This window comes from Euleptes europaea, chromosome 2 (assembly GCF_029931775.1).
Source record: "Euleptes europaea isolate rEulEur1 chromosome 2, rEulEur1.hap1, whole genome shotgun sequence".
Taxonomy (NCBI): domain Eukaryota; kingdom Metazoa; phylum Chordata; class Lepidosauria; order Squamata; family Sphaerodactylidae; genus Euleptes; species Euleptes europaea.
The window spans coordinates 81,691,543-81,712,245 of record NC_079313.1 but is presented as its reverse complement, the minus strand read 5'-3'; the positions used below and the strand labels follow the sequence as shown (position 1 = coordinate 81,712,245).

Sequence of the window (20,703 nt, the reverse complement as noted above, 5' to 3'; positions counted from 1 at the left end):
TAAAATTACTTAACAGTAAAAATGCCATATATTTTTCAGTTTTAGGATCAGCGATCTTGGACCTAAACAGGGCAACAGTATTTGTGTAACAGAGGGAAGTAGTAGCATTACAAATACTGTGGAAACCACATATTACACCAGCATGTTCTGCAGCAACTACATCAAGTACGGAAATAATACTCCTGTGTATACATGCATTTGAACATCTCAGTACATCCACCTGGGAAGCCTGTTCAATCAGGTTTCAAAGTATGTGTACATGGTCTTTGAACCACACACACAGATGTCGAGACATGTATTACGCATGTACACTTGAAACATTTGCTGCAGGAAATTCTGGTGGTTTCCCATACCAATCTTAACATGTAGCAGTGTCCTGAGCAGTGTTTAGAAATATGTCCCGCAAATGTGAATTCTTAATACAATCTGGCAGCCTTCAATATTGAAGAATATATATTCCAAAAAAATACAAGGCTGAATTAAATTTAATTCTTTAAATTACTGTAACCATACTATTAGCTTCCACCAGAAACTCAACCATGCTACTAGGAGGATCAAAGTGTCTGACTTTAATCACTGTGTAAATATTGCCACTTGCAATTACATCTGTCATAGTGAGGCAGATCTGTCCACCCCTTCAAAAACAATGTTGTATTTCTCTTTGCAAGCACAAAATAATAGATGGAAAACATCACCCCTCTCTGCAGAAATGAATGGTGAAGCGTACAGAAATGCCATACAAACAGCACTCATCAAGTTGAATACAAAGGAATTTCTTCAACAACTTTTCATGGTCTAACTAAAATAGACACATTAGGTTAGTGAGGCCAACTCTGCAAAGAATCTCCTTGGTTATCTGCATGGAAAATGCAAAGGTAACATAAGTTGCTTCTACCCACAGGATTTTTTAATAAACGAATGAATAAAAATAAAATATGCCTCGGCTCATGCTCTACATCGTCCTCTTTCCAGGTTTTCCTCATCCTTGATAAAGTTTTTTCTAAACCTGCTTTACCCCAACCTTTTTGAGTAAAAAAACACAGACCAATACAAATTATTTATATCCCCCTTTCTCCCTGTGTGTGTGTAAAGTGCCTTCAAGTCGCAATTGACTTGTGGCAACCCCTTTTTGGGGTTTTCATGGCAAGAGACTAACAGAGGTGGTTTGCCAGTGCCTTCCTCTGCACAGCAACCCTGGCATTCCTTGGTGATCTCCCATCCAAATACTAACCAGGGCTGACCCTGCTTAGCTTCTGAGATCTGACGAGATCAGGCTAGCCTGGGCCATCCAGGTCAGGGCCCTTTCTCCCTACAGGGGATCCAAAGTAGCTTACTATATTGTTCTCCCCTCTTGCATTTAATCCTCACAGACGAAAGCACACAAGACTCCCACATGTGGAAGCTTTGATTCCAACACGCATGCCTCTGTATTTGCAGTGGTGATGAAAGCAACACAGAATTTTCACCATGAGGAAGCAACCGCAGGAGAGAGAGAAAAGATCTGGAGGAACCTGCTGCAGGGTCAAACTTGAAACTCAGTTTTGTGGCGATTTCCCTGCCTTTGTTGGCAACCATCTCTACAAACTGCTACAGAACTGGAAGAGGACCCCTTGTTTATACAGCTGTGCCTTCTCACAGACTAGTGATTTTCTGCCCTACTCCACTGGCAGACACTAGCTGTATATTGCCATTTTTTGATCTTGTAAAATTTGCAACAAATTAGGCAAATGCACAAAAGTCACTCCTCCCACCCACATCAAAAACAAGAACAATTCTACAAAAGTGACTCATACACACACCATGCAGCGAAGCATATGAACAGTGGTCTAGTCACTTCACCTACTTTTAAGTCATGAAGAATATACAAATGCCCCAGGTAGAAAGTCATACACATTTTATTTGAAGACTGGCAGACTTTTCAAATGGTACAACTTACCGGTAACCTGTGTATTCACAATTTACTGACAAAAGCTAAATGGATGTCCAGTTGTTTGCTTCTAAAATCAGCTCCAGGAGCAAAGTACCATAAATTGCCCTATCTCCAGAGAACATTGTATGTGTGTACTTAACATTCAAGAGGAGAATGACCACCTAAACCAATTAATAAAATTTAATGTTTTCATGGTATTGTCAACAAGACTGAGGATGATTTAGCACATATATATTCTGGAAACACTAGGGTAGCCAGGTCCCTCTTCGCCACCAGCGGGAAGTTTTTGGGGTGGAGCCTGAGGAGGGCGGAGCTTGGGGAGGGGAGGGGACTTCAATGCCATAGAGTCCAATTGCCAAAGCGGCCATTTCCTCCAGGGGAACTGATCTCCATTGGCTGGAGATCCGTTGTAATAGCAGGAGATCTCCAGCTAGTACCTGGCAGTTGGCAACCCTAGGGAACACCCTGCTTCCAGTAGCATGTGCCTCATCATGCAGAGAAGCATTTATGTGAAACCGTATACTATGGCTGATTCTACCAACACATAAAAGACAATCAAGGAAAAGATTTCCAGGAGAATGAGCTTCCCCCACCTCCAACAGGCTTTTACCAAGATCTCAATTTGCCTCTGCCCAAGCAGACTGCTTTGCATCTTCCCACACTGCACCCACTCTTATGCTGGCAGAATGTGAGGAATCTCAAATATAGCACTCATAATAGTGGCATTATAAGGAACAGGGAATTGTGATTATATTTCAAGAACCATACCACACTGCAAAATAAAATTAGTTGCTTGAAACAGGGGAGCTGGCAGGGCTTCTAGCTTCTTGATGTAAAAACATAAGAAAGGCCCTGTTGGATCAGACCAAGGCCCATCAAGTCCAGCAGTCTGTTCACACAGTGGCCAACCAGGTGCCTCTAGGAAGCCACTAACAAGACGAGTGAAGCACCATCCTGCCTGTGTTCCACCGCACCCAAAATAATAGGCATGCTCCTCTGATACTAGAGAGAATAGGTATGCAGCATGACTAGTATCCATTCTAACTAATAGCCATGAATACCCCTCTCCTCCATGAATATGTCCACTCCCCTCTTAAAGCCCTCCAAGCTGGCAGCCATCACCACATCCTGGGACAGGGAGTTCCACAATTTAACTATACGTTGTGTGAAAAAAATACTTCCTTTTATCTGTTTTGAATCTCTCACCCTTCAGCTTTAGCAGATGACCCCGTGTTCTAGTATTATGGGAGAGGGAGAAAAACTTCTCCCTGTCCACTCTCTCCAAACCATGCATAATTTTATAGACCTCTATCATGTCTCCCCTCAGCCGCCTTCTTTCCAAGCTAAACAGCCCTAAGCATCTTAACCGCTCCCCATAGGACAGTTGCTCTAGTCCCCTAATCATTTTGGTTGCTCTTTTCTGCACCTTCTCAAGCTCTGTAATATCCTTTCTTAGGTGTGGTGATCAGAACTGTACACAGTATTTCAAGTGTGGTCTCTTCAGCTATGTATATAGCTGAAGAGTAATTTTAGATGATAGCTGTAAAACTGTTGCTAAGGTTATTGTGGAAACATGCTGTACAGGATCATAGAACATTTTACACACATAGCAAACAGCTTTCTCTAGTTCATTTTCAAAAAGCATATTCAGAACATTAAAGAGCTACTGAAATGACAAACTCCTCAAAACTAGCTCATGAAGAAGGCCCTTGCTCCACCATAACCCCCAATGTAGAAATGTGAAGGTCCAGGGGGGGAAACAGAAAAATTCGGGGGGGAAGGTATTTTTTCCCCTCAGGGCCTCCCCCCCCCCCCATTTTTCTCCAAACAGAAAAAAATGTGAAACTCAGGGGGAATTGCGGGGGAAATCATAAGAACTATTTTCTCTTTCAAAATGAGTGAAATGCTTAAGACAAACTTTTTCTCACTCAACAGAAAAACAAAGTTTTGAATATTCTCTTTGGGACTGAGTTAGATGTTTTTAAAGGCAGGATTTGTTTTAAATGTGTAGTAAGAAAAAATTATATAAAACTATCTACAATATTATTTTATTCCTATGTATACTGCAGTCATATGCAATATATTTTCAATAACATATTTATTGTTCAAATGTGAATGATTATGGCAACAATACTGTATACTGTAATGTGAATGATAATACATTAAACACATTAAGTGTTTTCTGTTATAAAGTTTAACTGGATATCCAAATATACAGATAGCCCTATATATTGTGTATGTATAAGGATGTTTCTGTCCAAATATACTTCCTTTTATTTGCTACAAAATCTGTTTACTAACTTCAATTTTTTCCTCTGATGGCAAAAATTAAGCAGTATGCAACTCTTTCCAGTATCAGATATATTTATATATTTTTTTCTTATACAAAATTTAAAAATTACTCTAAAATTATATAAATGTACCAAATAATACAATTTTATATGCTAAACTGTAAATAGTCCATTTTTTGTTGTTAAATCAGTAAAATAAATTTAAATTTGATATGGGAGTGTTTATTGCATGAATGAATATGGTCAAAGACTAGCAGAAAAGTAAATACACTATCAGGAACACCCCATTAAAAACAGTTGTACAAAACATATTGCGTATATTTCAATATTGCTAAAAAAAAGTTTCTGCAAAAGTTTTCCATGGCTTCAGAGTTGCTAGAAATTTTACGTCTCTATCCCCACGTTTTAACTTTGGTTTGCACTTATCTGTAAGTACATACTTATGCAATGCTGCCACAGTGCAGGATTTCGGGTGAGAAAGAACCCAAGCAGTAATACGGAGCTTAGGAAGCTGTCTTAGCAGTGACCTGGAAAAAAGACTGCATGGAAGAAGGAGAAACTTTTGGTATAGGTGCTGCCCTTTTTGGACAGATACTGCACTTAACAGTATTTGCCCAATCCCACAGCAAAGGAAACAGATTAAAATCTCTCTTGCACAAAAACCTGTAACTGTGACGGGATGATTCCAATACTCTCTAAGGGAGGGAATGTTGCTGGAGATTGAGAGGCAGTGTATTTAAACACATATTTAAATCAACCAGAGATTTCTGGTATAGAGAACACATATGATCTAAAACTGGAGCCAAAAAAGCTGCATATGAGAGGCCATCTTTTAAATGGGCAAAAGACCACAAGGACAGTGACAGGACTCATACTGGCTCCCTAGTCTCCAACAGGCACCATCTCTTCTATCACAGATAGCAAGGACAAAACAAACACCACAAACAATTACACATTCTTCCTTGCGCTGAGACACCAAGTTCTTGTGGTACTTGTTTATTTCACAGAAGCCTTGCACTACAGAAAGGACAAATAAGACTGGAGGTTAAAAACTGGGAAGCAAGGTAACCTCACATTACTTTTTGGCTCTGTGACAGGTTCGATGAAGCAGTTTATTCTGAGCCTCTCAAAAGAATTTTCAAAGAGAGATTCTCACTGAAAATTTTCAAAATAGATTCTCAAAGAATTTAAAATTCAAAACGAGAGACAACTTCAGTGAAAATTTATAAAATCCCCAACTCAATGTTTTAAGTTGCATTAGGTATAACACGGTGATTGCGGCAGGGCAGTTCATCCTGTCAGGTCTTAATGGGAAGCACAACAGATTAAACATGTTGCGAGTGTTTAATATAGTGCTATTTGTGAAATGCTGGAGCAGAGAGGCACAGGGAGCAGAATACGAGAGTAGGAGCTTCATCAGGGGTGGGGGGACCACCATAGAATTAGCGGTGGGTAAACACACATTAGGTAGGGAGAGATTGTTGATTTTCATACTGTTTTCAATTAAATATACCATGAGATTTCAGGTGGCTTTTCGAAGTGGTATTTTAAACCATCCAGAATAGAGAAATGAAAGGGGGGGGGGGGACAATATAGTCTCTCCCACAGCAGATGACGGCAACAAATTTCCATTGGCCTGGTACGTTTATAAAACTATCTCCTCGTTTTCTGCAGCTGAAACATCTTGAGTTCACAACACTGGTCGCTTTCGCCTGGTGCAGAGTTTCAAGAAATCAGTGAACTGCCCAAAGAATTAAAGCCCCTTTAATTAAAATAAAGCCCCCTCCCATTGAAACAGGGACTCTCAAAAGTTTTATCAGCCTCTCTGTAGCACACTTTCCTGCCCTTAGTCCTGAGACAAACAAGTCAGCAAAAAGGGATGAAGAGGATAATGACTTGAGAGTAGCCTCTGCAGAAGCAAAACGCTTGCTGAAGACGGGGACACAGGAAGTGGAATGGGGAGAAAAGGTTTGGTACTCTACTTCTGCATCCTAGCTCAATCAAGACACAACAGAGGGTGCTTACGACTCTCCTGGAAATAGTCTGTTCTTCCTTGTAAAAATGGTTGACTTGATACAAAAAACCACCCTCTTATTCTACTTCAGGGAGGCCTATCGCTCTTTTGAAACCCCTGTTGTAAAGGAAGGAGGCAGAAATTAATTGGTCCTAGAATACATTAGGAAGCACATGAACAGGGTAAACACAGGAGAGTTATCTACTACTATTACTATTTATCATTTATTTAGTGCCAATACGGAGGTAGATGTTATATAGAACCCAGAAGCAATACAATACCCAGAACGCTTATAACCAACCAGCTAATCAACACAGCTTTTATTTCACAAATCAGACGTGCCTGAGCAGGTAATTCAGTCCACACTCAAGGGTTCCAGTCTCACTTTTTACAGGGTTTATGGGGACACTTCAGGCAGACTTCCTGCTACCACTGCACAGATCTATTTGGGGAAAAGATAACATGGCCCACAGTGCAGATAATGCATAACAGCAACAAACTAAAATCACAGGCAGTTGTCATGTGGCTATTATGACCAGTATGAATGGAACCAGTCAAGACTACTTATCATAGGTAAGAGAAGCGGTGGACTCTAATCTGGAGAACAGGGTTTGATTTCCCACTCCTCCACATGAGCAGGGGATGCTAATCTGTTGAACTGGATTTGTTTCCCCACTCCTACACATGAAGCCAGGTAGGTGACCTTGGGCTAGTCACAGCTCTCTCAGCCCCACCTACCTCACAGGGTGTTTGCTGTGGGGAGGGGATGGGGATGTGATTGTAAGCCACTTTGAGACTCCTTAAAAGCAGCGAAAAGCGGAGTATAAAAACCAACCTTCTTCTTCTAGTAACTTCTCCAAAACGTTTATGAACATAAATACAAAGCATTCACACTTTGAAGGTTTTAATTTCTTATTGTAACTGCCAACATACCCAACTGAATGGATTTCATTTTAAAAGTATGCCAAACAAACACACCAAAGAAAGGAGCATAATTATCTCAAGATCACCATGTATTGAACAAAATTAAATACTACCGGGTACCTGCCCCAGCTGCAGAGAACAAGATTATGGCCACAGCCACTCACTGCCTAGGACAGCACAATCTTCTAGGTATATACAGCATTGTTAAGGCTAATGATATGTCACATGCTAGGGAATAAAATAAGCCCTGATTCTATTGCTTAAAGAGGAAGGCCACTTTGGGAGGAAGAAGTATGGGGCAGAGATGGGGGTTTGAGCATGTGCTTAAAAGTTTCTCAGCTCCAAGTCAAGTCCCTGGTCCAGTTTTTCTCATACTGGGTTTCAAACATGCTTGCAAAAGCAAACCCATGTTCCCAACCCAGCAGGAGGAATAAGAAGCTGGGTGGGATGACAATGGGAACAGAGAACTGGCAGATGGGGAAAGGGTTAATCATAGTTGCTTCTCAACTCCAAATTCTCCCACCCCAGTGCAGCTATTCTTTTTAAAAAACCATGTCAGCACATATGTGCTACTACCACTAGTTGCTTCTAAAGGTTAGGTTCCCCCCCCCCAACATGCTTACAGTGCAAGATAAAATGGAGGGCAAAATAAAAGATAAGAGGAGAGTTTTATCACGCACTCGAAAATGATGGAAAGAGCTATAACAGGTGTCATGAGACATCGAGTTCCAAGGATAATGTGAAAAAGAACACGGTGGCATTGGCAAGTTCTGAATGTCATCTTGGGTTCATAGAGGCCAAGAGTAATGGAGAGAGCACAAGAAAGCATGGATAAAAAGCAGAGAGAATGAGTCAAGATATTTAAATGCTAATATAAATTTAAATAGAATATGAGGGGAAAAAGAAAATAGCACAACATGATCACAGCAATGAGTAGAACAGATTAGGCCAGCGTGGTACAATGGTTATAGTGTCAGATTAAGAGCTGGGAGAACAAGGTTCGAATCCCCACTCTGCCATGGAAACTTCTAAGTAATCTTGGGCCAGTCACACACTCTCAGCCTAACCTTCCTCACAGGGTTGTTGTGAGGTTAAAACGGAGAAGAGAATGACGTAAGCCACTTTGTGTCCCCATTGGGGAGAAATGCGGGATACAAATAAAGTAAAGAAATAAATAAAACAGTTGACGAATTCAAGTTGAAAAAAGTATGTTTGGGACACAAGACAAGAAAATAAAGCAAAAGAACAGTGGGTTAGTCAATGTGAGAGATGAGAGTTGTGAACATTAGCTGTACCCAAACAGAGAACAAGAATATTAGAAAGCTAAACGCAACAATATTTAACAACTATGGAAATATCTGGGAACAAAAAAGTGAAGCAAAGATACTACCAAGATTTTGAGCTTGTGGGCAGAAGAAAACAGTAAAATTACCTGGTAGAAAAATATGGATACACAAGGAGAAAAATAAGGCGTGGCAGGGTTGGAAGCAGAAACTCAGTTTCAACAGGATTGTTTTAAGAGTACATTAAACAGGAGGAAATAGCTAAGAAAACATCAAAATATTAGATGAAGGAAAGGTGAGATCAGACAAACAACAGTAGAGCTGGCCTCTTAACTGATGGTTGCAAAGTTATCTTGAAGATTCCAGGGATTTTTATGGCAACAATTAATGGGTTAAAAAGAATGAGGAAGCAGGGCGGACTCACTAACTACCTGAGACTCCTGCTTAATTCTAAGAGCAGCTAGGCAGGAGAGATTAGTGCTAACAAAAAGGAATCTTGGGACACACCTTTCTATTTCAGACATGGCAGATCCTATTCAAGGCGTGATACTACAGAAAGAGAGTTCTTTGCACCCACGAAGGAAGGTCAGAAAGCCTACTCAGCTAACATGTACATCCTAGCCCATCCTAGTGACGAAAGGGGTTGTATGCTCACTGCCATTTTGAGCAAGCAGAGTTCATCACTTGATGAAGTAGTTTAATGACTACTTCAGCATAGCAACCCAACCAAACAACTCCCTCTAATTGACCCTCTCAACAGCTCTACAACAGCACAAGTAAATACTGGCCATTTTCTATGTTTAGTACAAGATGGGTGGATCCAGGTGAACATTTTGTTTGTTCTTTTGTTTCCACGGGGGATTAATAGCCAATGAATGCTGCCTAGCAAGTGGAACAAGTTTTCCTGAAGATAAATTCAATACACAACAGACTCCACAGCCAGCATTCACTGGACAAGGCAAGATTTTTGCAGTTCGTCTAAGGAGTACTGACAATGGAGTGCAATACGCAGTAAACACATTTTAAAAAACTAGACCCACCGGACAGCCAAACCTTGCAAAATGTAGAAATCAAGACTTGGGGTTTTGGTGCTGGAACTGCTCACCTGGATCCACAACAGATCACAAACACCTTGTGGCAAGCACCAAACAGCCCAACTCAGCCCACATTTTCACCATACCAACTTCAGGTCTGTTCACAGATGACACAACCCTTTGATGTTATGGAAGCTGCATTGCTTTATCAACCTGTAGTTACTTCCAGTCAAACAGCCATGGGATGAGGAAGTCAGATGAATGTCAGCCCCCTCAGATACTGTACACAGCACCCCAGCTTTTTACACACAAACCCTGCTTGGGAGGAGGATGAACTTCAATGTGTGTGTTTGAAGTGCCGTCAAGTCGCAGCCGACTTATGGCAACCCCTTATGGGGTTTTCATGGCAAGAGACTAACAGAGGTGGTTTGCCAGTGCCTTCCTCTGCACAGCAACCCTGGACTTCCTTGGTGGTCTCCCATCCAAATACTAACCAGGGCTGACCTTGCTTAGTTGCTGAGATCTGACGAGATCAGGCTCGCCTGGGCCATCCAGGTCAGGGCTACTTCAATACTTAAGTGTATTCAAACGGCCATGCAAACCAGCTCAAATCCAGGAAAAATCAGTAATTCTCTGCTACACAGACACCCACAAAGTGGGGAAAACGCACTCCTAGGCAATACTGCCTCCGCAGAGCCCCCTGATCGGGCAACCTATACTTCGGCAACCACACGCGAGTCCCCCTCGATATGCCCACCTACATCCGGCGGCACCTCCAGCCAAACCGCAAACGCGTTGACCTTCTGGAGGGGTTTCATCGACGGACAATGCGACAAAGAGACAGGTCTGCTCGAGAGACGTCAGCTGGCCTAGAAGCCATGAGCCCCCCCCCCCCGCTCCCAACCCCACCGGCACAGCGCTGCGTTCCCCCCGACGCGCTCTGCAGGTGCGCCGTCTGATAAGCGGTTCTGCACGACGCCGCCGTCTCCACGGCTTAGTTCAGACCGTCGGAAGTCCCGGCGACCCTCCTGGCCCCTCGCCCACCCTGAACGGGCATCTCTGCCAGCCAGCCAGCCGGCCGGCCCACCTTCCTTCCACGCACGCACGCACGCACGGGCCTTCCGACCCCCGCGGGGGCAGCCGGGCTCCCCTCTCACCTTGTGGGTGTGGTTGCCCAGCACCGTCGCCAAATCGAAGCCGCCGTCCCGCAGGTCGCAGCCCGCCTGCGCCGCCTCCGCCTCGGACCCCCGCCGGGACCGCCGCGCCCGCCTCGCCCCCGGCGGCCCCGACGCGCCGCCCAGGCCGCAGAGCGGAGCCACCAGCAGGCACAGCAGCCCCGCGCGCACCAACCCCGACGGCTCCATCGCCCGCCGACCACAACAACAACAACCCCGCAGCGCAGCCCTCGGCGCTCCGGGAGGGCTCGGCCGCCGCCCCGCCCAACAACGCCTCCGTCGGGCGGCCCCGGGCCGAGACGGGACGCTCGTTGGCTGCTGTGGGTGTCGCTCCGACCGCCCCTCCTGCAACCCCCGCCTCCTCCGGACACCTCCTTCCCCATTCGTGCCGCAGCTCCGGTTTTTATTTGCTAACTGGTCAGCGGAGCTGCCCATCGTCGTCTAGCGGCTCCCCGGCCCCACTTTCCAACAGGCATTGGCTAGCCACGCATCGGCCTCCGCCTTCAGGCCCTCCAGTTGGTCAGCATCACCCCACTTCCAAGCGAGTCTCGCCTATTGGCTAGGGGTTAAGAGAGGTTCCCCTTACCGAGGCTTCCCTCCCACCGCGGAACTGCTGGAAGATCATTCGCAGTTGGGTCGCCGTGTTAGACTGTCTGCAGCAGTAGAAAAGAGCAAGAGTCCAGGAGCGCCTTAAAGACTAACCAAAATATTTTCTGGCAGGGTAGGAGCTTTCGTGAGCCACAGCTCACTTTGTGAGCAAGGGCAAGAGTCCAGTAGCAAGAGTCCAGTAGCACCTTAAAGACTAACCAAAATATTTTCTGGTAGGGTAGGAGCTTTCGTGAGCCACAGCTCACTTCTTCAGATAGGGGTTGCTTTGCCGCTAATAGGATGCTTTGAGTGTGCAAAGGGAGCAATTTTTTCCTTTAAAGCTTCTTCCTATTCATTCGGTTGACAGGGTAGGGCTGTACGCGTTAGCTCTGTCTGGTGAGGCGTCCCCTGTTTCTACATGATTGTCACAACACTTGCCATTTCAGGCGGGTAACCAGACTCCTCCGAAGCAATTTTGTGGGGTCATGTTGTGTGGCAGTCCTCTTCGAAAATTGCATTAGCTCGGTTTCTAGACACCTGCTGATCTTTCCAAAACAAAAGCAGCTTGTGCCCAGTAAAACAAATGTCCAGCGGTACCTTAAAGACTAACAATATGTATTTTACTATTGTGAATTCTGTTTAAGGGGAAGAGTACAAGGGGTTGAGCCAGAAAGGTTGGCTGTGAATTCCGTCATGGATCTTCCAAGTGTAAATGCTCTGTTTAAATGACTAGACCAGGATTAGCTGTTACAGACAAGCAAGGTTGTTAAGGCTTAGGGTTGCCAGCTCCAGGCTGGGAAATACCTGGAGATTTTGAGGTGAAGCTTAAGGAGGGCGGGGTTTGGGGAGGGACTTCAATGACATAGAGTCCAATTGACAAAGTGGCTGTTTTCTCCAGGGGAACTGATCTCTTATCACTTGGAGATAAGTTGTAATAGCGGGAGATCTCCAGCCAACACCAGGAGGTTGGCAACCCTATTAAGGCTATTCAGGGAGAAGTCTGAAGTTTTAAGTTAAAATTAACTGATGTTGGCACTAGCCAGAGCTTGTGCACAGCCCATTCTCCAACAGTCAACTTGTCTTTATTGTAAACCTGGTTCATGAATAGGGATGCCAACCTCCAGTTGGGAGCTGGAGATCTCCTAGAATTACAATTGATCTCCAGAATACAGACATCACTTGTTTGTGTATTATTGACTGTCCCAGGCTTCACCCTTAAATCTCCAGGTATTTCAAAACCCAAAGTTGGCAGCCCTATTCATGAATACTGGACATTTCAGGCTTGCAGGTAGGAGAACATGGAAGATCATATTTTGGAATGCTCCGCTCTTTAAACAAGGTTTAAAGAAAATCGAAATGGAAAACCACGACGGCTGTAGCAATATGAGAAAAATGATTATGTTGTAGTTCTTGGCAATCATATAGCAGGAAAAGAATCTCTTTCCCTGCTTTGCCAACCATCTGGCTACAAGGAGGGTTTTTGTAAATGTGAGACCATCTAACACTGGAGTCCACCAGCTGAAGTCTGAAGTGGTACATGCCATCAAACAGTGTCATTCTCTTCTACATAGGGACCAAACCTGAGAGGTATTCTATCTCAACAGTACTCAGTAAAAGTCATATAGAGACAACCACTTGCCAGTATGGTTTCAGCCAATAGAGATCCTTGTTCGGCTTCAGATGACTGCACCAGCTGTTACCACACCTTCACAAACACATCCTGCTTTGTGCGGGGGGTTGGACTAGATGACCCTGGTGGTCCCTTACAACTCTATGATTCTATGAACACATTTTCAGACTGACGGGGAATTAGCTTGCATGTTTGTGCAGGAAGCAGAAAACCAGGATCTTTTACCTAGAGAAGTGGCTAGAAGTGGCTGAGAGTAGCAAGTTTTCAGTAGAAAAAGGATGACAGAGACCTGATTTAAACAGGAATATATGGCATTTATTGAAGGATTTACTACAAGAGTGGGGCAGGGACTTACCCTAAGCAAATACTAGCAAATAGTAAATCAAAGCACAAACAAATAGCACATTATCAAAACTAACAATGTAATAACAACCAAAATCAACCAGGGCTACTCCAGTTTGGAGCAAGAGTTACTACTAAGCTAGAGGTGTAAATGTTGGGGGAATGGTGAATAGGACAAGAGAAGTGAAACTTGCTGAAGTGCCTAGTGTTCCAGATGTGAGGTCTGAATAGCAAAGTGCCAGCTCTCTGTATGGTGCAGTGTGGTTTGGAAAACAAAGGGAAATAGATCAAGATGAGGAGCAAAGATATATTAGTCCTAGTCTGCGTAGAAAGCAGATGAAAGGAGGAGGGATCCAGTGTGTTGGGAACCTGTGTTGCAGTTCATGTTGAAGTCAAGATCTAAAACCAGGCTAGTTATACTGTTTTAGGCCCATGAGATAACGTGGGTTCTTTTCAGAAATACTTGGAAGTTGGGCAACTTAGAAGAAAACTGTGTGTGTGTGTGTAAAGTGCCTTCAAGTCGCAGCCGACTTATGGCAACCCCTTTTTGGGGGGGTTTCATGGCAAGAGACTAACAGAGGTGGTTTGCCAGTGCCTTCCTCTGCACATCAACCCTGGTATTCCTTGGTGGTCTCCCATCCAAATACTAACCTGGGCTGACCCTGCTTAGCTTCTGAGATCTGACGAGATCAGGCTAGCCTGGGCCATCTAGGTCAGGGCTAAGAAAACTATAGAATGGACTAAATTACCTAGGGAAGGGCAGCAGGAAAGTTTTTGATTTAATTATAATTCACAATTACAAATCTGGAAATATTAAAGCTGAGTCATAAATTCAGCAGGAACTTTGGGGACAACGGAAAGATTTGAATCGGGTTCCAGGCTGTCAGGGGGCACTTAATGTCAGTGATTGCAAGACAATATGGGGAGCGGTGTCTTTGTCTTCTAGCCTGGAATGGCTAATTGTTTTGTCCTATTGGCACTCCCTGATTTCTCCCAAAAAGGCTTCCTTGAAAGTTGATGTCACTGCATGATCATTTGCTGTGTTTGTTACTGCAAGATCCATCTAGAGATAAAAAAAAAAATAAGGAATTTGCTCCCCATATCTGTGCTTGCCTCGTGGGACTTGTACGCAGTGTTACACATGCAGGATATACATTCAGGCTTGGAGGGAGGGGTGTGCCGATGAAAGTGGGAGTCTGGTAACATATTAAAGAGTTACAGCATTCAAGTACTTTCATATGCTGGCTGTACAGTAAACCAAGGGACTACCTGCTGTTAAAAGACAGAGTCAGTAAGAATGGGCAGACACGAGTCTCTTATGAGTTAGCAATGAGATACAGAGTTCAGTTTGCAGGCTGATTGGTCTTCCATGTCAGTAACTATGGGTGGGGGGAGAGCACCGACATGGATGAACTTGTCCAGTTATGAGGGTATGAGATCCTGCTGTCGTTTGTTATGATTTTCATTATTTGTAAAAATCAAATGAACAGAGGGCAAACAAGAATCATGTGTGTTTCTCACTTCCTAAAAGATCTTAATACTATGCCACATTTCCTAGAGGAGCAGCCCGGGTTGCAGGTGCACTGTGGTGCTCAAATGGGTGTTGGGGCCTCCCCCCGCCCAGCTTCATAGGCATAGTGCAACAGTAAACAGCAGAGCTGGGTGCAGTCTTCCCCTGTTCCTGGGTCTGGGACCAATGGTGGAGGTGTGGCATGTGGAAGCAGGGCAAGCCGTTTGCTTAGGGTGCTAAAAACCGTTGGGCAATCCCTCTTACTACCTCGAAGAACAAGAGTGATGTGACATCCCTTTCTTGAACCTAGAGGATGTTGCAGCCAATCAGGCAAACTAGCTGTTGTCAAAAGGTAGACGAAAGATCATGGAAGTATGAACAGGGAAGTGGCATCCAACAGAAATGTTGCAACATGAAACCACAGAGGAGGGGTTTAGGAGAGAATAGGCAGTAGTCAGCATACACCACCAACCACAGGCTGCTGAAATAATGCATAGGTATTACAGTAGTAATACCCATTTTGGACGCACATCTTAATGTGGTGAGGGGGTTTGTGTGTGTCAGCGAAGCCGGGAGCAATACAGTAACGGGTCTAGACTCTGTCAAGAGGCTAAACTCCTAGCATTCACTCAAGGCAGAATGATCTCAACTGATACACCAGGCTAAGATGTGGCCGTTGATGCCCAAAGGGGGTGGACGCATCAGCAGAAGAGGACAGTTCCATTGGTGATGAGGCAGAGGAATCCTTCAAGGCTAGCTACTGGGAAGCAGCAGTAGTGGAAGGTGACACTGGCGGAGGCCTTTTGAAGGCAACAGCAGTGCCACCTCAGCTAACCCTGGTTAGTACTGCGGCAATGGTAAACCACTTCTGACCCACCCTTACCTCAAAAACCTTATGATGAGACAATCCAAAATGAAAAAAAACATGTAGCACTGGTAGATAATACCCCCTGGTCAAATGGCATTCAATCAGTTACTGGGGAAGAGCAGAGGACAAAAACGAATAGATCTATTCTTAATGACCCGACTGGACCAAAGCCAAAAGGATGTTCAGTTGTTGATGTGAATGGATGCAAAAGGAAAGTCCAAAGCTGTTCAACGCATGTTCAAAGCATGAATCAAGCTAAGCTTGAAATTGTAAAATGAGAAATACAACATTTAAACCATGGATGTCAAACATAAGGCCCATGGGCCAGATCCAACCCCTTGAGAGCTCTTATCCAGCCCAAGAGCCAGCCATGGCAGCCACCCCCTCCACTCTCAATCTGGGCTGGCGAGGCATGGCTTAGTCAAGTGGCACTGATGTCATATCCAGCCTTCAAAACAAATGAGTTCGAAACCCCTGGTTTAAACATTTCAATCCTGGAAGTCAGTAAACTAAAGTGGACTGGATTAGTACATTTTCAGTCAGAAAATTACAAACCATTTTACTCTGGGGAACGACAAAAACAGAAGAAACTGGGTTGCTTTAATAGTGAGGTGAGATGTAGCACAGGCAATCAGATGGTTATCAACATAACCATCATTCAGGTTTATGCCCCAACTACAGATGCTGATGAGGAAGAAATTGAAAGCTTTTATGCAAATATCCAGGAAGAAATTGATCACACACCTAAACAAGATATGCTGATAATCACCTAAACAAGATATGCTGATAATCATAGGTGACTGGAACGCAAATCAGGAAACAAAACAGAAACAAATATTGTTGGCAGATTTGGGGTAGGAGTACGAAATGAAGCAGGAGAGTGATTCATAGAATTCTGTGAAGACAATAATTTGTTCATTGCAAACACATGTTTCAGGCAACCAAATAGATGATTGTACACATGGCCATCACCAGATGGCCAGTATAGAAATCAAATAGATTACATAATTGGAAGCAGAAGACGGGGAAGCTCTATTCTCTCTGCTAAAATAAGTCCAGAAGCCAATTGTAGTACAGACCATGAATTGTTAACATCAAAAATTAGACTAAAGCTAAAGAAAAACACCAGAACATTCATAGTGCCAAATACAATCTAAGCAACATTCCTGAAGAGTTTAAAGACCATGTAAAGAACAGATTTGTTTTACTAAGTTCAAGTGAATGTAAACCAGAAGAATTATGGGTTGGAACTAGAGATATTATCAAGGAAGAATGTGCAAAGACATCCTGTAGCCAAAAGAAATTAAAAGCCTCGATGGCTGGCTGAGGAAATGCTTAAAATTGCTAAAGACAGACGAGAAGTAAAAGTTGAAGATGACAGAAACAGAATAAAAACCCTAAATGTGGCATTCCAGTGACTCACACATAGAGATCAAGAACTATTCTAATAACCAGTGTAAAGAAATAGAACAAAAAAGGAAGAAGACATCTGTTCCACAAGATCCAAGAAATCAAAGGTTAGGAATGCTGAAAGATCAACATGGAAATACATTAACTGAACAGGACAAAGAAAAGCTGGGAACAATACACTGAAAAACTATACAGAAAAGATGAAAGGATGACAGATTCCTTCCAAGAAGAATCTTTTGAAGAAGAACCTACAGTTTTAGAAAGTGAAGAGAAAGCTGCACTGAGAGCAATTGGGAGAAACAAATCACCAGGAACAGATGGGATATCAATAGAGCGACTCAAAGCCACAGAAATGGAGTCCATCAAAATCTCATTCCAATTCCCAAAAAGGGAGACATCAAAGATTGCAGCAACTATTGGACCATCGCATTAATTTTTCATGCAAGTAAAGTGATGCTCAAAATCTTACAACAAAGACTGTTACTATATATGGGACGAGAAATGACTGCTGTACAAGCTGGATTCAGAAAAGGAAGAGGCACTAGAAATCATATTGCAAGTTTACGTTGGTTACTGGAGCATATGAGAGAATTTCAGAAGAAAATCAGCACGTGTTTCACAGATTACAGCAAAGCTTTTGACTATGTGGATCATGAAAAGCTAAGGCTGGTTTTAAAGGAAATGGGTGTGCCACAGCATCTGTTTTGATGCACAACCTGTACTCTGGACAAGAGGCTACTGTTAGGACAGAATATGAAGAAACAAAATGGTTTCCAATTGGCAAAGGTGTTAAAATACATCCTTGTCTATCTCCCTATCTCTTCAATCTGTATGCCAATGATAAAGAAAGCTGGATTAGATTTAGATGAAAGTGAAGTGAAAATGGGTGGGGGGACTTAATAATTTGAGATATACCAATGATACTACATTACTGGCAGAAAACAGCAAAGACTTGAAACGACTACTGCTGAAAGTTCAAGGAGAAAGTGCCAAAGCAGGACAGCAGCTGAACATCAAGAAAAGTAATCACTACTGGAGAATTACTCAATTTAAGTTGGACAATGAGAAAATTGAACTTTTCAAGACTTTCTATTCCTTCGCTCCATCATCAACCAAAAGGGAGACTGCAACCAAGAAATCAGAAGTAGATTGAGACTGGGAAGAGCAGCCATGAAGGAGCTAGAAAAGATTCTGAAATGTAAGGATGTGTCACTGGCCACCAAGATCAAGTTCTGGGCACAGAAGCCGAATTTTAAAAAGAAAGCTAAAAAGAAAGCTGAAAGCTGAAAAGCAGTACACATAAGTAAAAATAGCAGTTATCAATATATGTGTCAACATAACCCTATCTGTAGTTACTTAAATCCAGAGACTGGAGCTATAAACAGTTGATCTTTTTACAAGCCTGATAAAAGACTCAGACTACCTCAAAATAGATGCAGTACTATATCATTAAGAAATGGGTACCACCTTTCTCAGTGGACAATGTGAAGGTTGCCAGCCTTTTAACCTTGGTTTCTGTCAGTAAAAGACAGGGTGTAGAATCAGGGCCCTTTCTGGGGCTATTTTGGCCTCCCATTCCACCTCTGCTCCCCTCCCTCCTGCCCTGTAAGGAGGAATCATCATGGCCAGGGCCAGTAACAACTTCCAGACAACTTGTGCCACTCATCCAAGTACAGTTACTGCTTATGGAATTCTGCCATCTGCCCTCTTCATTTTTCAGTGCCAGGCCAAAACCCTTTAAGTCACCCAGACATTTGAGGGCTCAAGTGATTGGATGATTTTTAGGGTTTGCCGCTTTGATGTTATTGGCTGATGAATTTAAGATTGTGACTCAGTTCTTTAATGATTTGGTAGTTTACTGGTATGACATGCTCTAGTGTTATAGTTTTTAGTTCTATCGTACTTGTAAAGAGTTTTAGATCAAATGTTGGGGAGCAGTATAGCAATAAGAGCTGTAAATACTTGCCTCACTGCTATGACACATTTCTTTAAAATTGAAAAAAAGAAGTGTATCTGGACCAAGAATGTTCTTTTGAAGAATAAACTTGCTGGATGACCGGCAGCAGTTCAAAACTCGTTGCTTCTGGTCCCAAGCCACTAGATCAGATGTTAGAACAAAGTCATGTTTTCTGATCGGAGAGAAATTGTACAGGATCACATGGTAACTGGTACCAGCTAGTATGCCGTAAGAAAGAACATAAAAAGCCTTTGTCTTTCAAGAGCTAGGGAAGGTTTTATTTTTTTTTATTTTTTGCACAAGCCAAGCAACAGCTATATAAAAGGAATCATTCTATCTCCTGAAAGGACTCATGTCACTTACCTTTGGTTTTAAACACACCATTCTCATTGCAGAACGCATTTTATCTGTCATCTCTCTTACACTTTGCATCCTTCACATCTTTCTTCCACAGAAACTGTATAGCCTCCATGTATATTCATGCCACTCACTCACAGCCCTACAGTGCCTTTTGTACCAAATCAGTCTAACTATTATGTGTTAACTATTATCCAGACTATTATTTAATGTTCATTAAGCCTGCTTAGCCAAAGCACAGTCTAATGGGATACACACAATCACCTGTGTTAATTTTCCTCATATTTGGTGCGCTGTAATCAGACCTTTGACACAAAAACATAATAAGCATCTACCAACCTTTCCAATAAAAAAATTCCTTGATTCTTTGCACAAATGGCCCCTACACAATACCTCTTTTCTAGGTCTTCATAAGATGAGAAAATCTAGTAAAAGGCTAGTTTAAAAGATTTCCAAGCTCATTTATTTTCATAACAATTTGAGAAATAATTCAAGACCTGGATCTTTCAGTGGTTAGGAATCTCATCTGTTGATACCCAACGGAAGTGCCCACACCCTCATTCACCTCAGGTAACTGGCCAATGGCCCTCTGTTCTAAGCTGAAAACAAAGCTAACAAATGCCAGCTAGCCAGAATATCAAATTAAAACAGATAAGATTGTTACCCCAAAAATTTAAGATACAATGATGAAACCAGCAGGCCACCAAGCTAGGTGTTCACTTCCTGTTCGGGATGGAAGTATATACTTTTCAACAGGAATACAGAAGGGAAAATAAAATATAAACAGTTGTAAATATGTAAGGTTGTCCTGCCTATGAAAGGCGTTTTAATGTACATGCCATTTCAGCAGGGTGCAGGAGATGAATTCAGTAGTCAAAAGCATTTGTTGCCTTGTTAAAATCACATGGTCCACATGAGAAGCTGTGTCATCTGACTAGCTAGAAAAGAAACTCCAGAGGTGGCTTGTGGAGGCCATGAAATGTCTGGGAGTTCGGTTACAAACACTGCTGCCCAGAAAAGGGAAAGAGAACTCAGCACAGCACTAACATTAGATTAGAAAGGTATCACACCCCAGCTATAACCAGATATTAATGCAGTGCTCTAAAGCAGTTTTAACCGTTAGGTACAATGCATAATCTCACTTATTTTTGTTGTTTTAATTAATGCAGCACTGAATTTGAGGGGAGGGGAATATTTTTAGTTTGGGGAAAAGGGACTGCGCCCCCCAAGTTGTACCCTAAAAGCTTACCTTTTTTGCACGGATTCGTTGCTGTTTGCTGCCCTGAAAACCTGCTGCCTCAGCACTTTTTTTGCTTCAAATCTGACTTCCTCCTAATCATTGATGCTAGAGGCCATTGAAACAAAAATGGTGCTCAAAAAGGAGCCAGTC

General features: G+C 42.9%; 1 protein-coding gene across 1 annotated transcript in view; it reads right to left on the bottom strand.

Moving 5' to 3' along the window:
- SORT1 (sortilin 1) overlaps positions 1–10,748 on the bottom strand; it is a 48,508-nt gene extending 37,760 nt beyond the window's left edge. The window contains exon 1 of the mRNA XM_056844197.1: positions 10,634–10,748. The gene's annotated coding sequence lies outside the window, so the exon portion shown is untranslated. The remainder of the gene's footprint in view (positions 1–10,633) is intronic.
- Positions 10,749–20,703: the final 9,955 nt, after the last annotated feature.